This window comes from Phalangium opilio, unplaced genomic scaffold (genome assembly GCF_054372755.1).
Source record: "Phalangium opilio isolate 3A_F unplaced genomic scaffold, DU_Popi_V2 ptg000078l_1, whole genome shotgun sequence".
Lineage (NCBI taxonomy): Eukaryota > Metazoa > Arthropoda > Arachnida > Opiliones > Phalangiidae > Phalangium > Phalangium opilio.
The window spans coordinates 5,304,826-5,326,296 of record NW_028324186.1 but is presented as its reverse complement, the minus strand read 5'-3'; the positions used below and the strand labels follow the sequence as shown (position 1 = coordinate 5,326,296).

At 42.8% G+C, this 21,471-nt stretch overlaps 6 non-coding genes across 6 annotated transcripts; all 6 read left to right on the top strand.

Moving 5' to 3' along the window:
- Positions 1-9,206: 9,206 nt before the first annotated feature.
- TRNAM-CAU (transfer RNA methionine (anticodon CAU)) lies at positions 9,207-9,278 on the top strand. Its single transcript has one exon. It is a non-coding gene; the product is annotated as a tRNA-Met (tRNA).
- Positions 9,279-11,370: 2,092 nt separating this feature from the next.
- On the top strand, positions 11,371-11,442 carry TRNAM-CAU (transfer RNA methionine (anticodon CAU)). The gene has a single exon. It is a non-coding gene; the product is annotated as a tRNA-Met (tRNA).
- A 2,362-nt stretch (positions 11,443-13,804) lies between these two features.
- TRNAI-AAU (transfer RNA isoleucine (anticodon AAU)) lies at positions 13,805-13,876 on the top strand. Its single transcript has one exon. It is a non-coding gene; the product is annotated as a tRNA-Ile (tRNA).
- A 2,093-nt stretch (positions 13,877-15,969) lies between these two features.
- TRNAM-CAU (transfer RNA methionine (anticodon CAU)) lies at positions 15,970-16,041 on the top strand. The gene has a single exon. It is a non-coding gene; the product is annotated as a tRNA-Met (tRNA).
- A 1,820-nt stretch (positions 16,042-17,861) lies between these two features.
- Positions 17,862-17,933, top strand: TRNAI-AAU (transfer RNA isoleucine (anticodon AAU)). The gene has a single exon. It is a non-coding gene; the product is annotated as a tRNA-Ile (tRNA).
- A 1,416-nt stretch (positions 17,934-19,349) lies between these two features.
- TRNAI-AAU (transfer RNA isoleucine (anticodon AAU)) lies at positions 19,350-19,421 on the top strand. Its single transcript has one exon. It is a non-coding gene; the product is annotated as a tRNA-Ile (tRNA).
- The last annotated feature ends 2,050 nt before the right edge of the window (positions 19,422-21,471 follow it).

The window sequence follows — 21,471 nt, the reverse complement described above, 5'->3', positions numbered from 1 at the left end:
CTGTTTCAAAAATACACTACTGTGTTATATTTCTTAACGAATATTCAAAATAGTTTCAACTGAAGCAGTTAAGAGGAAAAAATTGCGTCAAGCAAAGCAAATATATAGAGCGCAAGTAAAGTTAAAAATGAAACTTGAGAGTAAACCTAAGAGTCAAGCTAACAAGCTATATTGTAAAAAATACTATTTGAAAAACAATGAATACTTTCAAAGAAAAAATGCAAAAAACTATGTGTCACGTAAAACTCACCTTGAGAACCGGAAAGTGCATACAAGAAATATGCCTTCAGGTGGTGGCACTAATGTTCGTACAAAAAATAAAAAACCCAATAACAAACACATTCTGATGGGTAAAATGGGTTTTGCAATAAACCTCTTAAATGCAGGGATTTTCAAAACAAAGAACAAGAAATTCATAGCTGAAAGCTATAAACGGTTTCTGGTCACACGTTTAACTGAAAGATTGGCAGGATCAAAGTCTATTGACAGTGAGACTTCAAACAGATGCACCAAATCTGTCTCTCACAAGCTGAAATGCCAATTGTTTGCTGGTAGAATACTACACTTGAAAAGGCAAATGTATTCAGCATACAACGCCCAACTATCAGGAATGGTTACTCAATTTAAAGATATTGTCGAGAAAATCAAAGAAATTGGGTTTGTTAATCAAGAGAACTTGGCGGAAGTTGTAGGTGGGAAAAGGCTTCACAGTAGCCTTAAAGAAGCCTATTTCCACGAAATCACCTATTATGCAATTGGGAATAATGGTAAAATATTAAAAAATGACGATGAGTTGCGTTACAGAAAAATATTTCAATTGGATTCGGATGGTTATGTACAGAAGGTGCTGAGAGACCGTGCTACCAATTCGAACAAAGAATTGTTTGTTGACGAAATGGGAAATATCGTTGACATGAAAAACAATCACGCAACTAGTAATGTTGAACTAGTTTTACAAGTTAATGAATCGGGAGATGTTACGAATCTTTTCAACATTGTTGAAACTGAAGAGAAGAATCCGAAAGCAAATTTTGTGATCAATGAAGGGGGGTTTATTGAAACCCAAAACAAAACTATATACTGGGAATGCAGTGATATTTGTAATGTTCAAACTCGAGCCATTGCAAAAGTACTAGCTTTCATAAACACGGTTGCCAATGCTAATGAAAAATCTTTGACTAAAATTTTTGAGTCTGATTTGGACCTTTGCGAATTAAGAAAAGAATTTTGCAAAAAATCAAACGTGTTTATACCACCAGATGGGGACGAAGTAGTGGTGAGAATAGTTCCGTTCCTAGGACACACCTCTTACTGCGCTGATAGCGAAGAATGCCAAAGTTATTTGCGTTCTTTCGCTGAATTGGCTCCTCATTATTCCGGAATTAGAACTATTCTGAATAAGATGTATCAATTGAAAGCCTTGCTCAACGCGTTAACTAAAATTTCAACTGATATTGAACGTGGTGATTACGATTCTCTGACAAATGTCATGGTGCAATCGAGAAAAATCCTAGCCACACGTGGGAAAAATTTAAATAATGAACAAAACAATGCTCCCACATCAAGAGTTAACGCTCCTCGGCCCACTCTCGATGAAAGTGAGATCTTGAGTCTTTACGAGAATCAATTCGCTCGGGCAATGCTAAACACCAACGAGTTTCACGACACGCCCTGCGACTGCTGTTTTAGATTACTGAAAAAAACTGATTTAAGAGCTGTAGAAAAACTAGTTAACAGTGCTGTTTTTGATAACGAGGCCTATCTGATTTAAAGAGCTGGCTGGATAATGAATAATTCGGACGCTAGAGAAGCAGAGATGCTCTTATGTCGTTACTGCGCTACGGATTTGGGAAAGGGTAAAGTTCCCATTAGATGTTTTCTGAACAACTTGGCGGTTGACAATCCTCCGCCAGATGTCACCAATTTAAACATGTTCGAGAAAGTTTTAATTCAGCTTGTGAAGCCCTTCCACACTGTGGTGCGGTTAGGCACTAAAACCAATTCCAACGTGAAGTTTGGTACGGTTAAAGCTTTAAAGAGAAGAGTAATTTAACTTCCAATTCCAGTGGAAAAAAATTTGATGATAATTCCCAAGACGTTGCCCAAAAATCACGAACTGCATATCTTGGTTAATGGCGTTCCCACTGCGGAGAAAAAGGTTTGGCAGCAGGTTGTTTGCCTCGAAAAAGTGTTGAAAGCTTCCAGTGTGCTGAAAAAAATTTATCCTTATTACAAACACATTGATATTTCGACAATGAACGAGGATTATATTTGTGGGACGCAAAATATCGATGGCGGGGAAAATTCATTGATTCCCAATGAATTACTGAGCGTACCAGATCCACTTGCGCTGATCAACGATGGCTGTGATGCGGTGCCACGTGGTTCCGCTGCGCTTCCAGTGGATTGCAGTCATGACATGCAAGTTGACCAAAACGCTTCAAATATGAGCGTTCAGGGTGATAATCAGTTGACCTATGCAGCAGATGACTACGCAATTATAACGCAACCCAAGGCTTTGTTGCGAAAACTTTCTGAAGGCGAAGCCAATGATCTGTACGATCATTACTCTATTCATCCGGTGAACGTCCAACCACCGAAGGGTTTATTTGGTGCTTACCAAATGAAGCGCGTCGAGGCCAAGCTGGTTAGCACTTGGTACAAAAAACTGGAATACATGAGCTTCGTTCATTTGTTCCCTCGGGGTCGCTTTGGCAAGCACGATGATAGACTATTTGGGAAAATAACGGAAACCGAGTATCGTTTATCCCGTATTTTGAAAAAAAGTGCAATTTTCAGACGAGATTACGCCTATTTCTTCCATTCTTATCAAGAATGCGAAATGAAAGCGATTTCTAGCAGTTTGAACTACGTTCTTCGTGTTAAAAAACCCATGCCAATTGGAGTTGGAACTTTGCTCAGTCGGGTTGAATCTGGCGATAAAGAACTTGAAAGTAATTTAGCTACTTTCTTGGGCCATATTCGAGGAACGAAGGACTACTGGTATAAAGTTCTTAGAAACGTTTTAGCGATGATTCGGGAATTTGGTCCTCCCACCTGGCTTCTAACTTTTAATCCGGTCGAGTACGATGATATGGAACTGCACGATCACTTGAGAAAAGTGAATTCAGACGTTCCGGGAGTAGAGTCGATGATGGTGGCTGAATTGTTGAATTTCGACCCACTTAGCGTCAATTTGCACTTTCACAACAAAGTGCGGTCGCTGTTAAACAGCTTTGTCTTGTGTAAGCAAAATCCAGTTCTTGGCATGATAGAACATCATTTTTGGAGGGTTGAATACCAATCTCGAGGTTTACCTCACTACCATATGCTTTTGTGGGCCAAGGACGCTCCAAAGATTGGAACTGCTTCGACCGAGACTATTTTGGATTACGTGCAAAAACACGTCACGTTTTCGGTGCCAAGAGCATCGCTAAGTCTGGAACTGAAACGGCTGGTAAAAAAATTCCAAACTCACAAATGCACCTCCAGTTGTTAAAAGAAGGTGAAAAAATCTAAAAAAGGATTGAAAGTTTGTCGTTACGGTTTCCCTCTAAACGTAACAAACATTGCTACTATGAATTCTGTTAGATCAGTTACTCGTCACCGTAAAATGAAAAAGGTGCAGAAACGACTGTACGACTTGCCGAGAAAACAGCACGAAGTTTTAATCAATGATTACAATCCCACGCTACTTTTGGCTTCCAAAGCCAACATGGATTTGCAATTTGTCGCGGACAAATCGGAAATAGTGGAAAACTATGTCACGGCTTGCGTGACAAACGGAGACTGGGCTGACATGGCCCAAACTTTTGTCGAGTTAGGGAACGAAAGTTTGTCCAAAAAATCATTTGCCTATAGATTGAAATCTTTGACGTGCAAGCAAATAGGAATTTATGAAGCTCTCGATACGATGCAACACTAAATTTATTAACACTAACTTAAAAGAAAACCGATCGAGAACTTTGAAAGGTTACAAGGAATTGGCGCGTTTGAGGAGAAACTGATCCCGAAAGCAAGGACACATGCCAAAAAGGGTTCGTCGACGACAAATATCCGAATCGTCCTGACAGTTTGGAAAATCTTATTTTGCGGGAATTTGGTCAGTTTTACGATTATTCGATGCGCTCTGAGGGTGTCGAGAAAAATGCGAATGTAATCGAGTTGAAAAACAATCTGGGTTTCATGAGAAAGAGAATTAAGCCAGACATAATAGAGCACTTTATTCACGACCCGATAGAGGAGAAAGAACAGTGCTGAAACTGAGCTATTGGGCGATTTTGAAACATACGCCGATGCTTTCGAAAATTCGCTTTTGGTGTTAAAAGACATGAGTGAATATTAAGTAGCTCTCGGATTCCAAAGAAGTTGAAAAGAAACGGAAGGCTTCCAAAAAGGCGAAAGAGCTAGAAACCACAATTTCGGAGGCAGAAAGTGAGGACGATGAAAATTCGCTGCAAGGGAAGGAAATTGTTATCCAAATTGAGAATGCCATGGCTGATGTAGAAGCTGCCATGGAAATGAATTTCGAGACTGATGTTGACAATGTGGCGTCACTAAACTCAGATCAAAAGAGAATTTATGATCAGAAGTCCCAAGAGGGGGAAAAATCTAGAAAGAAGTGCCTTTTTGGGTCGGGACCTGGTGGAACTGGCAAATCGTTTCTTATTGACACTCTCGCCAGCGCTGTAAGGCGACGCTTTCAAAATCCTGCTAGCGTGGCCATTGCCGCGCCAACGGGTTTGGCAGCGTTGAATGTTAATGGCGTAACGTTACACAGATTACTAATGTTGCCGGTAGATCATGGGCGTATCGCCGAATACCATTCCCTGAGTTCTGAGAATATAAGCATTATGAAAGAAACTTTGGGTAATTTAAAACTGTTAATTATTGATGAAATTTCTATGGTCTCATCGGTTTTACTGACTCAAGTTCACTTGAGGCTGAACGAATTTTGGGAAATGAACCAACCATTTGGTGGAGTTGTATTTATTCTTGTTTTGGGAGACTTTTTCCAATTGCCTCCGGTTCAAGGAAATAGCGCGTTTATCAAAATCACTTCCGAAGAAGACAGACTTAGATTCAATTGCATCGGAGGAAGTGATCTTTGGAAGTTTTTTAAATACGATGAACTAACGCAAAATGTTAGACAAGCCAACGACCAAAGTTACGGCGACATTTTAAGCAGAGTTAGAATTGGAAATATTTCCGAAGTTGATGTTGCAACCTTAAAAAGTAGATTGGTTGCTGACGGACAACACTTCGAGGTGGCTATGGACCTTTTAATTAAGCTGACCAATGAAGGGTTTCACCCAATTTGTTTGATGCCTAAATTAGCCATGTGCGTAAAATTCAATTTTGATATGCTGCGAAAAAACGGCGAGAAAGTTGAAGTCATTCCTTGTCAGGATAGACTCGCTGACTATGGCAGAAAAATGAATAAAAACATTCTCAGGAGACTGCAAGGGCTACAAAACGAACCGTCCAAAACAGGCGGTTTGAAGAGCGAGTTAGTTCTTTGCGTTGGCTGCCGAATAATGGTCAGAAGGAATATCAGTTTTGAAAAAGGCGTTGTAAATGGTACGATGGGTTTCGTTACTGGGTTCAAGAAGGACGAACATGGAAACGTTACTGGGATTTTTCTAAGAGTAGATCGCGAACCGTATAACGACGACGCTAACACTGACTTTTTAGTTGAGAAAATCTGCGTCAAATTTTTGCTCATGGCAAACATTTACGTTAAATGCTCCCAGTTTCCCGTCATCCTGGCGTACGCTATTACGATAAACAAAAGCCAAGGCATGAGTTTAAAATGCGCCATTATGGATTTGGGTCCGAATTTATTCGGAACGGGCATGGCGTATGTGGCTTTATCGAGAGTGACGTCCTTGGCCGGACTCCATCTATTACAGTTCGATCCGACTAAAATTAAGGCGGATGGACGAGCCATTATGGAGTATAACAGACTTCGCAAAAAATATAGGCCAGATCTGCCTCTTTTGGAAATAACGGAGTCGAAAGAAAGTCTAGGTGGCAAAAGAAGTGCGCCTACACTATCTAAAAGCCTTTTAGAAGGCGAGGAAGAGAGATGTGCAGAAACACCGAAGAAGAAAAGGAAAGCCCAACAGAGTTCGGATAGTTTGCCCTTGAAGGGTTTAGCTAACGATGACCAAGTAACATGCTATTCTAATAGCGTTTTTCAACTTCTCTTCGGTGCCAGAATTAAGAGAATTGGTTAAATCTTACAATGGATCATTCGCTGAAAATACAGTTTTACCTTGCCTCCATAACACGATAAACGACATCGAGAGTTCTCAAGGGAGTTTCAGTCGTAAAGGGTTGGAACTGAGAATGGGTGTCGGAAATCATTTTACGCAAAACGATCAACAAAACGCCAGTGAATTTTTGATGGTCCTTTTGACGACACTAAGCCAAGAAATGGAAGCCGATTACTCTAAGGCTCTAAAAGATCTTTTTTGGTCAAAGTCGCGAAACGTTACCAAATTCCTCAAATGTCAAGTTGAAAAAAATTCGGAGAATATTGTTGAAAGCAACATTTTCAATCTTCCACTAGAAAACCGAGGTAAAATTGATTGGAAATCTCTAGAAAAAAGGATGAGATTAATAGAAGTGCGATGCGTATTTTGTAACAATCCTACAATACAAGAGCGTGATGCATTGATATCCAGCGGAAAGTACGTATTTCTGTGTCTTCTACGTGGCGATTACAAAGATGGTCGACCAATTAAGATTTCGACCAAAATATCAAGTTTCGAAAATCAAAAAGTCACAATGAACAAGATGCTTTTTAAAACTAAAGGGGTGATTATTCATATAGGTGAATCGTTAGCCGAGGGACATTATGTGAACAGTGAACTTTGTGAGAAAAGACAACAGCTGGTACGAGGTAAACGATAATATGATTAGAAAAAGAGAGAGATTCATCAGTATTTTGATAGACGTCTGTTCTGCTTTTCGAAAGAATATAGACATTTTAAAGGGAATGTTAAGCGCCCGAATTCCTAAAGAAATGAACCCGTAGTAAACCCTAAAATTAATGCTACGTATCAGATGGTTTCATGTCCTGCCAGAGATGTACGAATTGTTTCATATTCAATTCATGACTAGGTAAAATTATCGGCCCACGAGAAAGTTTAAGGTTTACGTTGGTTAAAGGTTCAATTCGGAGTTGTCTGGGCAATAGCAGTGAAAAGGGAGCGGAGGGAGGGTTGTAGGGCCTTGCTATTGCTACGAGAAAAAAAACGAGTCTTGCATTAACCAAAGGATTTCTAAGAGGAAGGTTTACAGTAACCTATATGTTTCAGGCACCAGCCTCTTTTGGAAATAATAGAGTCAAAACAAGGCCACGTAGGATAATCTTTTTTGGTCAAAATCGCGAAAAGTTATCAAATGCCTGAAATGTCAAGTTGAACAAAATGCGGAAAACCTTGTTGAAAGCAACAATTTCCATCTTCTACTAGAAAACCGAGGTAAAATTTGTATTTATATCCAGTGGGAAGAACGTATTGCTGTCTTTTCCGAGGTGATTACAAAGTTGGATGACATATTAACATTAAGTTAGTTTGTTCATGCCATGATCATGTAAGCATTGTGGCGCAGTGGAAGCGTTCTGGGCCCATAACCCAGAGGTCCGTGGATCGAAACCACGCTCTGCTATGATAATGCAAAGTAGCATTTGCTATTTTGGTATCAGTTAGTTTTTCATATAATGGTGATGTAAGCAGAGTGGCGCAGTGGAAGCGTGCTGGGCCCATAACCCAGAGGTCCGTCGATCGAAAAGACGCTCTGCTATGTTAATGCAAAGTAGCATTTGCTATTTTGCTTTCAGTTTGTTTTTCATATAATGGTGATGTAAGCAGAGTGGCGCAGTGGAAGCGGGCTGGGATCGAAACCACTCTTTCCTGTGTTAATGCAAAGTAGCATTTGCTATTTTGGTATCAGTTAGTTTTTCATATAATGGTGATGTAAGCAGAGTGGCGCAGTGGAATCGTGCTGGGCCCATAACCCAGAGGTCCGTGGATCGAAACCACGCTCTGCTAAATTAACGCAAAATAGCACTTAATATTTTGATATAAGTTAGTTTGTTCATACAGTGATCATGTAAGCAGAGTAGCGCAGTGGAAGCGTGCTGGGCCCATAACCCAGAGGTCCGTGGATCGAAACCACGCTCTGCTATGTTATTGCAAAGTACCATTTGCTATTTTGGTATCAGTTAGTTTTTCATATAATGGTGATGTAAGCAGAGTGGCGCAGTGGAAGCGTGCTGGGCCCATTACCCAGGGGTCCGTGGATCGAAACCACGCTCTGCTAAATTAATGCAAAATAGCACTTGGTATTTTGATATAAGTTAGTTTGTTCATACTATGATCATGTAAGCAGAGTGGCGCAGTGGATGCGTGCTGGGCCCATAACCCAGAGGTCCGTCGATCGAAACCACGCTCTGCTATGTTAATGCAAAGTAGCATTTGCTATTTTGCTTTCAGTTTGTTTTTCATATAATGGTGATGTAAGCAAAGTGGCGCAGTGGAAGCGGGCTGGGACCAAAACCCAGAGGTCCGTGGATCGAAACCACTCTTTCCTGTGTTAATGCAAAGTAGCATTTGCTATTTTGGTATCAGTTAGTTTCTCATATAATGGTGATGTAAGCAGAGTGGCGCAGTGGAAGCGTGCTGGGCCCATAACCCAGAGGTTCGTGGATCGAAACCTCGCTGTGCTAAATTAATGCAAAATAGCAATTGCTATTTTGATATAAGTTAGTTTGTTCATACAGTGATCATGTAAGCAGAGTAGCGCAGTGGAAGCGTGCTGGGCCCATAACCCAGAGGTCCGTTGATCGAAACCACAATCTGCTATGTTAATGCAAAGTAGCATTTGCTATTTTGGTATCAGTTAGTTTTTCATATAATGGTGATGTAAGCAGAGTGGCGAAGTGGAAGCGTGCTGGGCCCATAACCCAGAGCTCCGTGGATCGAAACCACGCTCTGTTATGTTAATGTAAAGTAGCATTTGCTATTTTGGTATCTGTTAGTTTTTCATATAATGGTGATGTAAGCAGAGTGGCGCAGTGGAAGCGTGATGGGCCCATAACTCAGAGGTCCGTGGATCGAAACCATGCTTTGCTATGTTATTGCAAAGTAGCATTTGCTATTTTGGTATCAGTTAGTTTTTCATATAATGGTGATGTAAGCAGAGTGGCGCAGTGGAAGCGTGCTGGGCTCATAACCCAGAGGTCCGTGGATCGAAACCACGCTCTGCTAAATTAATGCAAAATAGCACTTCCTATTTTGATATAAGTTAGTTTGTTCATACATTGATCATGTAAGCAGAGTGGCGCAGTGGAAGCGTGCTGAGCCCATAACCCAGAGGTCCGTGGACCGAAACCTCGCTGTGCTAAATTAATGCAAAATAGCAATTGCTATTTTGATATAAGTTAGTTTGTTCATACTATGATCATGTAAGCAGAGTGGCGCAGTGGATGCGTGCTGGGCCCATAACCCAGAGGTCCGTCGATCGAAAAGACGCTCTGCTATGTTAATGCAAAGTAGCATTTGCTATTTTGCTTTCAGTTTGTTTTTCATATAATGGTGATGTAAGCGGAGTGGCGCAGTGGAAGCGGGCTGGGACCAAATCCCAGAGGTCCGTGGATCGAAACCACTCTTTCCTGTGTTAATGCAAAGTAGCATTTGCTATTTTGGTATCAGTTAGTTTTTCATATAATGATCATGTAAGCAGAGTGGCGCAGTGGAAGCGTGCTGGGCCCATAACCCAGAGGTCCGTGGATCGAAACCACGCTCTGCTATGTTAATGTAAAGTAGCATTTGCTATTTTGATATAAGTTAGTTTGTTCATACCATGATCATGTAAGCAGAGTGGGACAGTGGAAGCGTGCTGGGCCCATAACCCAGAGGTCCGTGGATCGAAACCACGCTCTGCCTTGTTATTGCAAAGTAGCATTTGCTATTTTGGTATCAGTTAGTTTTTCATATAATGGTGATGTAAGCAGAGTGGCGCAATGGAAGCGTGCTGGGCCCGTAACCCAGAGCACCGTGGATCGAAACCACGCTCTGTTATGTTAATGTAAAGTAGCATTTGCTATTTTGGTATCAGTTAGTTTTTCATATAATGGTGATGTAAGCAGAGTGGCGCAGTGGAAGCGTGATGGGCCCATAACCCAGAGGTCCGTGGATCGAAAGCACGCTCTGCTATGTTAATGTAAAGTAGCATTTGCTATTTGGTATCTGTTAGTTTTTCATATAATGGTGATGTAAGCAGAGTGGCGCAGTGGAAGCGTGCTGGGCCCATAACTCAGAGGTCCGTCGATCGAAAAGACGCTCTGCTATGTTAATGCAAAGTAGCATTTGCTATTTTGCTTTCAGTTTGTTTTTCATATAATGGTGATGTAAGCAGAGTGGCGCAGTGGAAGCGGGCTGGGACCAAAACCCAGAGGTCCGTGGATCGAAACCACTCTTTCCTGTGTTAATGCAAAGTAGCATTTGCTATTTTGGTATCAGTTAGTTTTTCATATAATGGTGATGTAAGCAGAGTGGCGCAGTGGAATCGTGCTGGGCCCATAACCCAGAGGTCCGTGGATCGAAACCACGCTCTGCTAACTTAATGCAAAATAGCACTTCCTATTTTGATATAAGTTAGTTTGTTCATACAGTGATCATGTAAGCAGAGTAGCGCAGTGGAAGCGTGCTGGGCCCATAACCCAGAGGTCCGTGGATCGAAACCACGCTCTGCTATGTTATTGCAAAGTAGCATTTGCTATTTTGGTATCAGTTAGTTTTTCATATAATGGTGATGTAAGCAGAGTGGCGCAGTGGAAGCGTGCTGGGCCCATAACCCAGAGGTTCGTGGATCGAAACCTCGCTGTGCTAAATTAATGCAAAATAGCAATTGCTATTTTGATATAAGTTAGTTTGTTCATACAGTGATCATGTAAGCAGAGTAGCGCAGTGGAAGCGTGCTGGGCCCATAACCCAGAGGTCCGTTGATCGAAACCACAATCTGCTATGTTAATGCAAAGTAGCATTTGCTATTTTGGTATCAGTTAGTTTTTCATATAATGGTGATGTAAGCAGAGTGGCGAAGTGGAAGCGTGCTGGGCCCATAACCCAGAGCTCCGTGGATCGAAACCACGCTCTGTTATGTTAATGTAAAGTAGCATTTGCTATTTTGGTATCTGTTAGTTTTTCATATAATGGTGATGTAAGCAGAGTGGCGCAGTGGAAGCGTGATGGGCCCATAACTCAGAGGTCCGTGGATCGAAACCATGCTTTGCTATGTTATTGCAAAGTAGCATTTGCTATTTTGGTATCAGTTAGTTTTTCATATAATGGTGATGTAAGCAGAGTGGCGCAGTGGAAGCGTGCTGGGCTCATAACCCAGAGGTCCGTGGATCGAAACCACGCTCTGCTAAATTAATGCAAAATAGCACTTCCTATTTTGATATAAGTTAGTTTGTTCATACATTGATCATGTAAGCAGAGTGGCGCAGTGGAAGCGTGCTGAGCCCATAACCCAGAGGTCCGTGGACCGAAACCTCGCTGTGCTAAATTAATGCAAAATAGCAATTGCTATTTTGATATAAGTTAGTTTGTTCATACTATGATCATGTAAGCAGAGTGGCGCAGTGGATGCGTGCTGGGCCCATAACCCAGAGGTCCGTCGATCGAAAAGACGCTCTGCTATGTTAATGCAAAGTAGCATTTGCTATTTTGCTTTCAGTTTGTTTTTCATATAATGGTGATGTAAGCGGAGTGGCGCAGTGGAAGCGGGCTGGGACCAAATCCCAGAGGTCCGTGGATCGAAACCACTCTTTCCTGTGTTAATGCAAAGTAGCATTTGCTATTTTGGTATCAGTTAGTTTTTCATATAATGATCATGTAAGCAGAGTGGCGCAGTGGAAGCGTGCTGGGCCCATAACCCAGAGGTCCGTGGATCGAAACCACGCTCTGCTATGTTAATGTAAAGTAGCATTTGCTATTTTGATATAAGTTAGTTTGTTCATACCATGATCATGTAAGCAGAGTGGGACAGTGGAAGCGTGCTGGGCCCATAACCCAGAGGTCCGTGGATCGAAACCACGCTCTGCCTTGTTATTGCAAAGTAGCATTTGCTATTTTGGTATCAGTTAGTTTTTCATATAATGGTGATGTAAGCAGAGTGGCGCAATGGAAGCGTGCTGGGCCCGTAACCCAGAGCACCGTGGATCGAAACCACGCTCTGTTATGTTAATGTAAAGTAGCATTTGCTATTTTGGTATCAGTTAGTTTTTCATATAATGGTGATGTAAGCAGAGTGGCGCAGTGGAAGCGTGATGGGCCCATAACCCAGAGGTCCGTGGATCGAAAGCACGCTCTGCTATGTTAATGTAAAGTAGCATTTGCTATTTGGTATCTGTTAGTTTTTCATATAATGGTGATGTAAGCAGAGTGGCGCAGTGGAAGCGTGCTGGGCCCATAACTCAGAGGTCCGTCGATCGAAAAGACGCTCTGCTATGTTAATGCAAAGTAGCATTTGCTATTTTGCTTTCAGTTTGTTTTTCATATAATGGTGATGTAAGCAGAGTGGCGCAGTGGAAGCGGGCTGGGACCAAAACCCAGAGGTCCGTGGATCGAAACCACTCTTTCCTGTGTTAATGCAAAGTAGCATTTGCTATTTTGGTATCAGTTAGTTTTTCATATAATGGTGATGTAAGCAGAGTGGCGCAGTGGAATCGTGCTGGGCCCATAACCCAGAGGTCCGTGGATCGAAACCACGCTCTGCTAACTTAATGCAAAATAGCACTTCCTATTTTGATATAAGTTAGTTTGTTCATACAGTGATCATGTAAGCAGAGTAGCGCAGTGGAAGCGTGCTGGGCCCATAACCCAGAGCTCCGTGGATCGAAACCACGCTCTGTTATGTTAATGCAAAGTAGCATTTGCTATTTTGGTATCAGTTAGTTTTTCATATAATGGTGATGTGAGCAGAGTAGCGCAGTGGAAGCGTGCTGGGCCCATAACCCAGAGGTCCGTGGATCGAAACCACGCTCTGCTATGTTAATGCAAAGTAGCATTTGCTATTTTAGTATCAGTTAGTTTTTCATATAATGGTGATGTAAGCAGAGTGGCGCAGTGGAAGCGTGCTGGGCCCATAACCCAGAGGTCCGTGGATCGAAACCACGCTCTGCTAAATTAATGCAAAATAGCACTTCCTATTTTGATATAAGTTAGTTTGTTCATACAGTGATCATGTAAGCAGAGTAGCGCAGTGGAAGCGTGCTGGGCCCATAACCCAGAGGTCCGTGGATCGAAACCACGCTCTGCTATGTTATTGCAAAGTAGCATTTGCTATTTTGGTATCAGTTAGTTTTTCATATAATGGTGATGTAAGCAGAGTGGCGAAGTGGAAGCGTGCTGGGCCCATAACCCAGAGCTCCGTGGATCGAAACCACGCTCTGTTATGTTAATGCAAAGTAGCATTTGCTATTTTGGTATCAGTTAGTTTTTCATATAATGGTGATGTAAGCAGAGTGGCGCAGTGGAAGCGTGATGGGCCCATAACTCAGAGGTCCGTGGATCGAAACCATGCTTTGCTATGTTATTGCAAAGTAGCATTTGCTATTATGGTATCAGTTAGTTTTTCATATAATGGTGATGTAAGCAGAGTGGCGCAGTGGACGCGTGCTGGGCCCATAACCCTGAGGTTCGTGGATCGAAACCACGCTCTGCTATGTTAATGCAAAGTAGCATTTGCTATTTTAGTATCAGTTAGTTTTTCATATAATGGTGATGTAAGCAGAGTGGCGCAGTGGAAGCGTGCTGGGCCAATAACCCAGAGGTCCGTGGATCGAAACCACGCTCTGCTAAATTAATGCAAAATAGCACTTCCTATTTTGATATAAGTTAGTTTGTTCATACCATGATCATGTAAGCAGAGTGGCGCAGTGGAAGCGTGCTGGGCCCATAACCCAGAGCTCCGTGGATCGAAACCACGCTTTGTTATGTTAATGTAAAGTAGCATTTGCTATTTTGGTATCTGTTAGTTTTTCATATAATGGTGATGTAAGCAGAGTGGCGCAGTGGAAGCGTGCTGGGCCCATAACCCAGAGGTCCGTGGATCGAAACCACGCTCTGCTAAATTAATGCAAAATAGCACTTCCTATTTTGATATAAGTTAGTTTGTTCATACATTGATCATGTAAGCAGAGTGGCGCAGTGGAAGCGTGCTGGGCCCATAACCCAGAGGTCCGTGGATCGAAACCTCGCTGTGCTAAATTAATGCAAAATAGCAATTGCTATTTTGATATAAGTTAGTTTGTTCATACCATGATCATGTAAGCAGAGTGGCGCAGTGGAAGCGTGCTGGGCCCATAACCCAGAGGTCGTACATCGAAACTACGCTCTGCTATGTTAATGCAAAGTAGCATTTGCTATTTTAGTATCAGTTAGTTTTTCATATAATGGTGATGTGAGCAGAGTAGCGCAGTGGAAGCGTGCTGGGCCCATAACCCAGAGGTCCGTGGATCGAAACCACGCTCTGCTATGTTAATGTAAAGTAGCATTTGCTATTTTGGTATCTGTTAGTTTTTCATATAATGGTGATGTAAGCAGAGTGGCGCAGTGGAAGCGTGATGGGCCCATAACCCAGAGGTCCGTGGATCGAAAGCACGCTCTGCTAAATTAATGCAAAATAGCACTTCCTATTTTGATATAAGTTAGTTTGTTCATACAGTGATCATGTAAGCAGAGTAGCGCAGTGGAAGCGTGCTGGGCCCATAACCCAGAGGTCCGTGGATCGAAACCACGCTCTGCTATGTTATTGCAAAGTAGCATTTGCTATTTTGGTATCAGTTAGTTTTTCATATAATGGTGATGTAAGCAGAGTGGCGAAGTGGAAGCGTGCTGGGCCCATAACCCAGAGGTCCGTGGATCGAAACCACGCTCTGCTATGTTATTGCAAAGTACCATTTGCTATTTTGGTATCAGTTAGTTTTTCATATAATGGTGATGTAAGCAGAGTGGCGCAGTGGAAGCGTGCTGGGCCCATTACCCAGGGGTCCGTGGATCGAAACCACGCTCTGCTAAATTAATGCAAAATAGCACTTGGTATTTTGATATAAGTTAGTTTGTTCATACTATGATCATGTAAGCAGAGTGGCGCAGTGGATGCGTGCTGGGCCCATAACCCAGAGGTCCGTCGATCGAAACCACGCTCTGCTATGTTAATGCAAAGTAGCATTTGCTATTTTGCTTTCAGTTTGTTTTTCATATAATGGTGATGTAAGCAAAGTGGCGCAGTGGAAGCGGGCTGGGACCAAAACCCAGAGGTCCGTGGATCGAAACCACTCTTTCCTGTGTTAATGCAAAGTAGCATTTGCTATTTTGGTATCAGTTAGTTTCTCATATAATGGTGATGTAAGCAGAGTGGCGCAGTGGAAGCGTGCTGGGCCCATAACCCAGAGGTTCGTGGATCGAAACCTCGCTGTGCTAAATTAATGCAAAATAGCAATTGCTATTTTGATATAAGTTAGTTTGTTCATACAGTGATCATGTAAGCAGAGTAGCGCAGTGGAAGCGTGCTGGGCCCATAACCCAGAGGTCCGTTGATCGAAACCACAATCTGCTATGTTAATGCAAAGTAGCATTTGCTATTTTGGTATCAGTTAGTTTTTCATATAATGGTGATGTAAGCAGAGTGGCGAAGTGGAAGCGTGCTGGGCCCATAACCCAGAGCTCCGTGGATCGAAACCACGCTCTGTTATGTTAATGTAAAGTAGCATTTGCTATTTTGGTATCTGTTAGTTTTTCATATAATGGTGATGTAAGCAGAGTGGCGCAGTGGAAGCGTGATGGGCCCATAACTCAGAGGTCCGTGGATCGAAACCATGCTTTGCTATGTTATTGCAAAGTAGCATTTGCTATTTTGGTATCAGTTAGTTTTTCATATAATGGTGATGTAAGCAGAGTGGCGCAGTGGAAGCGTGCTGGGCTCATAACCCAGAGGTCCGTGGATCGAAACCACGCTCTGCTAAATTAATGCAAAATAGCACTTCCTATTTTGATATAAGTTAGTTTGTTCATACATTGATCATGTAAGCAGAGTGGCGCAGTGGAAGCGTGCTGGGCCCATAACCCAGAGGTCCGTGGACCGAAACCTCGCTGTGCTAAATTAATGCAAAATAGCAATTGCTATTTTGATATAAGTTAGTTTGTTCATACTATGATCATGTAAGCAGAGTGGCGCAGTGGATGCGTGCTGGGCCCATAACCCAGAGGTCCGTCGATCGAAAAGACGCTCTGCTATGTTAATGCAAAGTAGCATTTGCTATTTTGCTTTCAGTTTGTTTTTCATATAATGGTGATGTAAGCGGAGTGGCGCAGTGGAAGCGGGCTGGGACCAAATCCCAGAGGTCCGTGGATCGAAACCACTCTTTCCTGTGTTAATGCAAAGTAGCATTTGCTATTTTGGTATCAGTTAGTTTTTCATATAATGATCATGTAAGCAGAGTGGGACAGTGGAAGCGTGCTGGGCCCATAACCCAGAGGTCCGTGGATCGAAACCACGCTCTGCCTTGTTATTGCAAAGTAGCATTTGCTATTTTGGTATCAGTTAGTTTTTCATATAATGGTGATGTAAGCAGAGTGGCGCAATGGAAGCGTGCTGGGCCCGTAACCCAGAGCACCGTGGATCGAAACCACGCTCTGTTATGTTAATGTAAAGTAGCATTTGCTATTTTGGTATCAGTTAGTTTTTCATATAATGGTGATGTAAGCAGAGTGGCGCAGTGGAAGCGTGATGGGCCCATAACCCAGAGGTCCGTGGATCGAAAGCACGCTCTGCTATGTTAATGTAAAGTAGCATTTGCTATTTGGTATCTGTTAGTTTTTCATATAATGGTGATGTAAGCAGAGTGGCGCAGTGGAAGCGTGCTGGGCCCATAACTCAGAGGTCCGTCGATCGAAAAGACGCTCTGCTATGTTAATGCAAAGTAGCATTTGCTATTTTGCTTTCAGTTTGTTTTTCATATAATGGTGATGTAAGCAGAGTGGCGCAGTGGAAGCGGGCTGGGACCAAAACCCAGAGGTCCGTGGATCGAAACCACTCTTTCCTGTGTTAATGCAAAGTAGCATTTGCTATTTTGGTATCAGTTAGTTTTTCATATAATGGTGATGTAAGCAGAGTGGCGCAGTGGAATCGTGCTGGGCCCATAACCCAGAGGTCCGTGGATCGAAACCACGCTCTGCTAACTTAATGCAAAATAGCACTTCCTATTTTGATATAAGTTAGTTTGTTCATACAGTGATCATGTAAGCAGAGTAGCGCAGTGGAAGCGTGCTGGGCCCATAACCCAGAGGTCCGTGGATCGAAACCACGCTCTGCTATGTTATTGCAAAGTAGCATTTGCTATTTTGGTATCAGTTAGTTTTTCATATAATGGTGATGTAAGCAGAGTGGCGAAGTGGAAGCGTGCTGGGCCCATAACCCAGAGCTCCGTGGATCGAAACCACGCTCTGTTATGTTAATGCAAAGTAGCATTTGCTATTTTGGTATCAGTTAGTTTTTCATATAATGGTGATGTAAGCAGAGTGGCGCAGTGGAAGCGTGATGGGCCCATAACTCAGAGGTCCGTGGATCGAAACCATGCTTTGCTATGTTATTGCAAAGTAGCATTTGCTATTATGGTATCAGTTAGTTTTTCATATAATGGTGATGTAAGCAGAGTGGCGCAGTGGACGCGTGCTGGGCCCATAACCCTGAGGTTCGTGGATCGAAACCACGCTCTGCTATGTTAATGCAAAGTAGCATTTGCTATTTTAGTATCAGTTAGTTTTTCATATAATGGTGATGTAAGCAGAGTGGCGCAGTGGAAGCGTGCTGGGCCAATAACCCAGAGGTCCGTGGATCGAAACCACGCTCTGCTAAATTAATGCAAAATAGCACTTCCTATTTTGATATAAGTTAGTTTGTTCATACCATGATCATGTAAGCAGAGTGGCGCAGTGGAAGCGTGCTGGGCCCATAACCCAGAGCTCCGTGGATCGAAACCACGCTTTGTTATGTTAATGTAAAGTAGCATTTGCTATTTTGGTATCTGTTAGTTTTTCATATAATGGTGATGTAAGCAGAGTGGCGCAGTGGAAGCGTGCTGGGCCCATAACCCAGAGGTCCGTGGATCGAAACCACGCTCTGCTAAATTAATGCAAAATAGCACTTCCTATTTTGATATAAGTTAGTTTGTTCATACATTGATCATGTAAGCAGAGTGGCGCAGTGGAAGCGTGCTGGGCCCATAACCCAGAGGTCCGTGGATCGAAACCTCGCTGTGCTAAATTAATGCAAAATAGCAATTGCTATTTTGATATAAGTTAGTTTGTTCATACCATGATCATGTAAGCAGAGTGGCGCAGTGGAAGCGTGCTGGGCCCATAACCCAGAGGTCGTACATCGAAACTACGCTCTGCTATGTTAATGCAAAGTAGCATTTGCTATTTTAGTATCAGTTAGTTTTTCATATAATGGTGATGTGAGCAGAGTAGCGCAGTGGAAGCGTGCTGGGCCCATAACCCAGAGGTCCGTGGATCGAAACCACGCTCTGCTATGTTAATGCAAAGTAGCATTTGCTATTTTAGTATCAGTTAGTTTTTCATATAATGGTGATGTAAGCAGAGTGGCGCAGTGGAAGCGTGCTGGGCCCATAACCCAGAGGTCCGTGGATCGAAACCACGCTCTGCTAAATTAATGCAAAATAGCACTTCCTATTTTGATATAAGTTAGTTTGTTCATACAGTGATCATGTAAGCAGAGTAGCGCAGTGGAAGCGTGCTGGGCCCATAACCCAGAGGTCCGTGGATCGAAACCACGCTCTGCTATGTTATTGCAAAGTAGCATTTGCTATTTTGGTATCAGTTAGTTTTTCATATAATGGTGATGTAAGCAGAGTGGCGAAGTGGAAGCGTGCTGGGCCCATAACCCAGAGCTCCGTGGATCGAAACCACGCTCTGTTATGTTAATGCAAAGTAGCATTTGCTATTTTGGTATCAGTTAGTTTTTCATATAATGGTGATGTAAGCAGAGTGGCGCAGTGGAAGCGTGATGGGCCCATAACTCAGAGGTCCGTGGATCGAAACCATGCTTTGCTATGTTATTGCAAAGTAGCATTTGCTATTATGGTATCAGTTAGTTTTTCATATAATGGTGATGTAAGCAGAGTGGCGCAGTGGACGCGTGCTGGGCCCATAACCCTGAGGTTCGTGGATCGAAACCACGCTCTGCTATGTTAATGCAAAGTAGCATTTGCTATTTTAGTATCAGTTAGTTTTTCATATAATGGTGATGTAAGCAGAGTGGCGCAGTGGAAGCGTGCTGGGCCAATAACCCAGAGGTCCGTGGATCGAAACCACGCTCTGCTAAATTAATGCAAAATAGCACTTCCTATTTTGATATAAGTTAGTTTGTTCATACCATGATCATGTAAGCAGAGTGGCGCAGTGGAAGCGTGCTGGGCCCATAACCCAGAGCTCCGTGGATCGAAACCACGCTTTGTTATGTTAATGTAAAGTAGCATTTGCTATTTTGGTATCTGTTAGTTTTTCATATAATGGTGATGTAAGCAGAGTGGCGCAGTGGAAGCGTGCTGGGCCCATAACCCAGAGGTCCGTGGATCGAAACCACGCTCTGCTAAATTAATGCAAAATAGCACTTCCTATTTTGATATAAGTTAGTTTGTTCATACATTGATCATGTAAGCAGAGTGGCGCAGTGGAAGCGTGCTGGGCCCATAACCCAGAGGTCCGTGGATCGAAACCTCGCTGTGCTAAATTAATGCAAAATAGCAATTGCTATTTTGATATAAGTTAGTTTGTTCATACCATGATCATGTAAGCAGAGTGGCGCAGTGGAAGCGTGCTGGGCCCATAACCCAGAGGTCGTACATCGAAACTACGCTCTGCTATGTTAATGCAAAGTAGCATTTGCTATTTTAGTATCAGTTAGTTTTTCATATAATGGTGATGTGAGCAGAGTAGCGCAGTGGAAGCGTGCTGGGCCCATAACCCAGAGGTCCGTGGATCGAAACCACGCTCTGCTATGTTAATGCAAAGTAGCATTTGCTATTTTAGTATCAGTTAGTTTTTCATATAATGGTGATGTAAGCAGAGTGGCGCAGTGGAAGCGTGCTGGGCCCATAACCCAGAGGTCCGTGGATCGAAACCACGCTCTGCTAAATTAATGCAAAATAGCACTTCCTATTTTGATATAAGTTAGTTTGTTCATACATTGATCATGTAAGCAGAGTGGCGCAGTGGAAGCGTGATGGGCCCATAACCCAGAGGTCCGTGGATCGAAACAACGCTGTGCTAAATTAATGCAAAATAGCAATTGCTATTTTGATATAAGTTAGTTTGTTCATACCATGATCATGTAAGCAGAGTGGGACAGTGGAAGCGTGCTGGACCCATAACCCAGAGGTCCGTGGATCGAAACCACGCTCTGCCTTGTTATTGCAAAGTAGCATTTGCTATTTTGGTATCAGTTAGTTTTTCATATAATGGTGATGTAAGCAGAGTGGCGCAATGGAAGCGTGCTGGGCCCGTAACCCAGAGCACCGTGGATCGAAACCACGCTCTGTTATGTTAATGTAAAGTAGCATTTGCTATTTTGGTATCTGTTAGTTTTTCATATAATGGTGATGTAAGCAGAGTGGCGCAGTGGAAGCGTGATGGGCCCATAACCCAGAGGTCCGTGGATCGAAAGCACGCTCTGCTATGTTAATGCAAATTAGCATTTGCTATTTTAGTATCAGTTAGTTTTTCATATAATGGTGATGTAAGCAGAGTAGCGCAGTGGAAGCGTGCTGGGCCCATAACCCAGAGGTCCGTGGATCGAAACCACGCTCTGCTATGTTAATGCAAAGTAGCATTTGCTATTTTGGTATCAGTTAGTTTTTCATATAATGGTGATGTAAGCAGAGTGGCGAAGTGGAAGCGTGCTGGGCCCATAACCCAGAGCTCCGTGGATCGAAACCACGCTCTGTTATGTTAATGTAAAGTAGCATTTGCTATTTTGGTATCTGTTAGTTTTTCATATAATGGTGATGTAAGCAGAGTGGCGCAGTGGAAGCGTGATGGGCCCATAACCCAGAGGTCCGTGGATCGAAACCACGCTCTGCTAAATTAATGCAAAATAGCACTTCCTATTTTGATATAAGTTAGTTTGTTCATACATTGATCATGTAAGCAGAGTGGCGCAGTGGAAGCGTGCTGGGCCCATAACTCAGAGGTCCGTGGATCGAAACCTCGCTGTGCTAAATTAATGCAAAATAGCAATTGCTATTTTGATATAAGTTAGTTTGTTCATACCATGATCATGTAAGCAGAGTGGCAGAGTGGAAGCGTGCTGGGCCCATAACCCAGAGGTCCGTGGATCGAAACCACGCTCTGCCTTGTTATTGCAAAGTAGCAT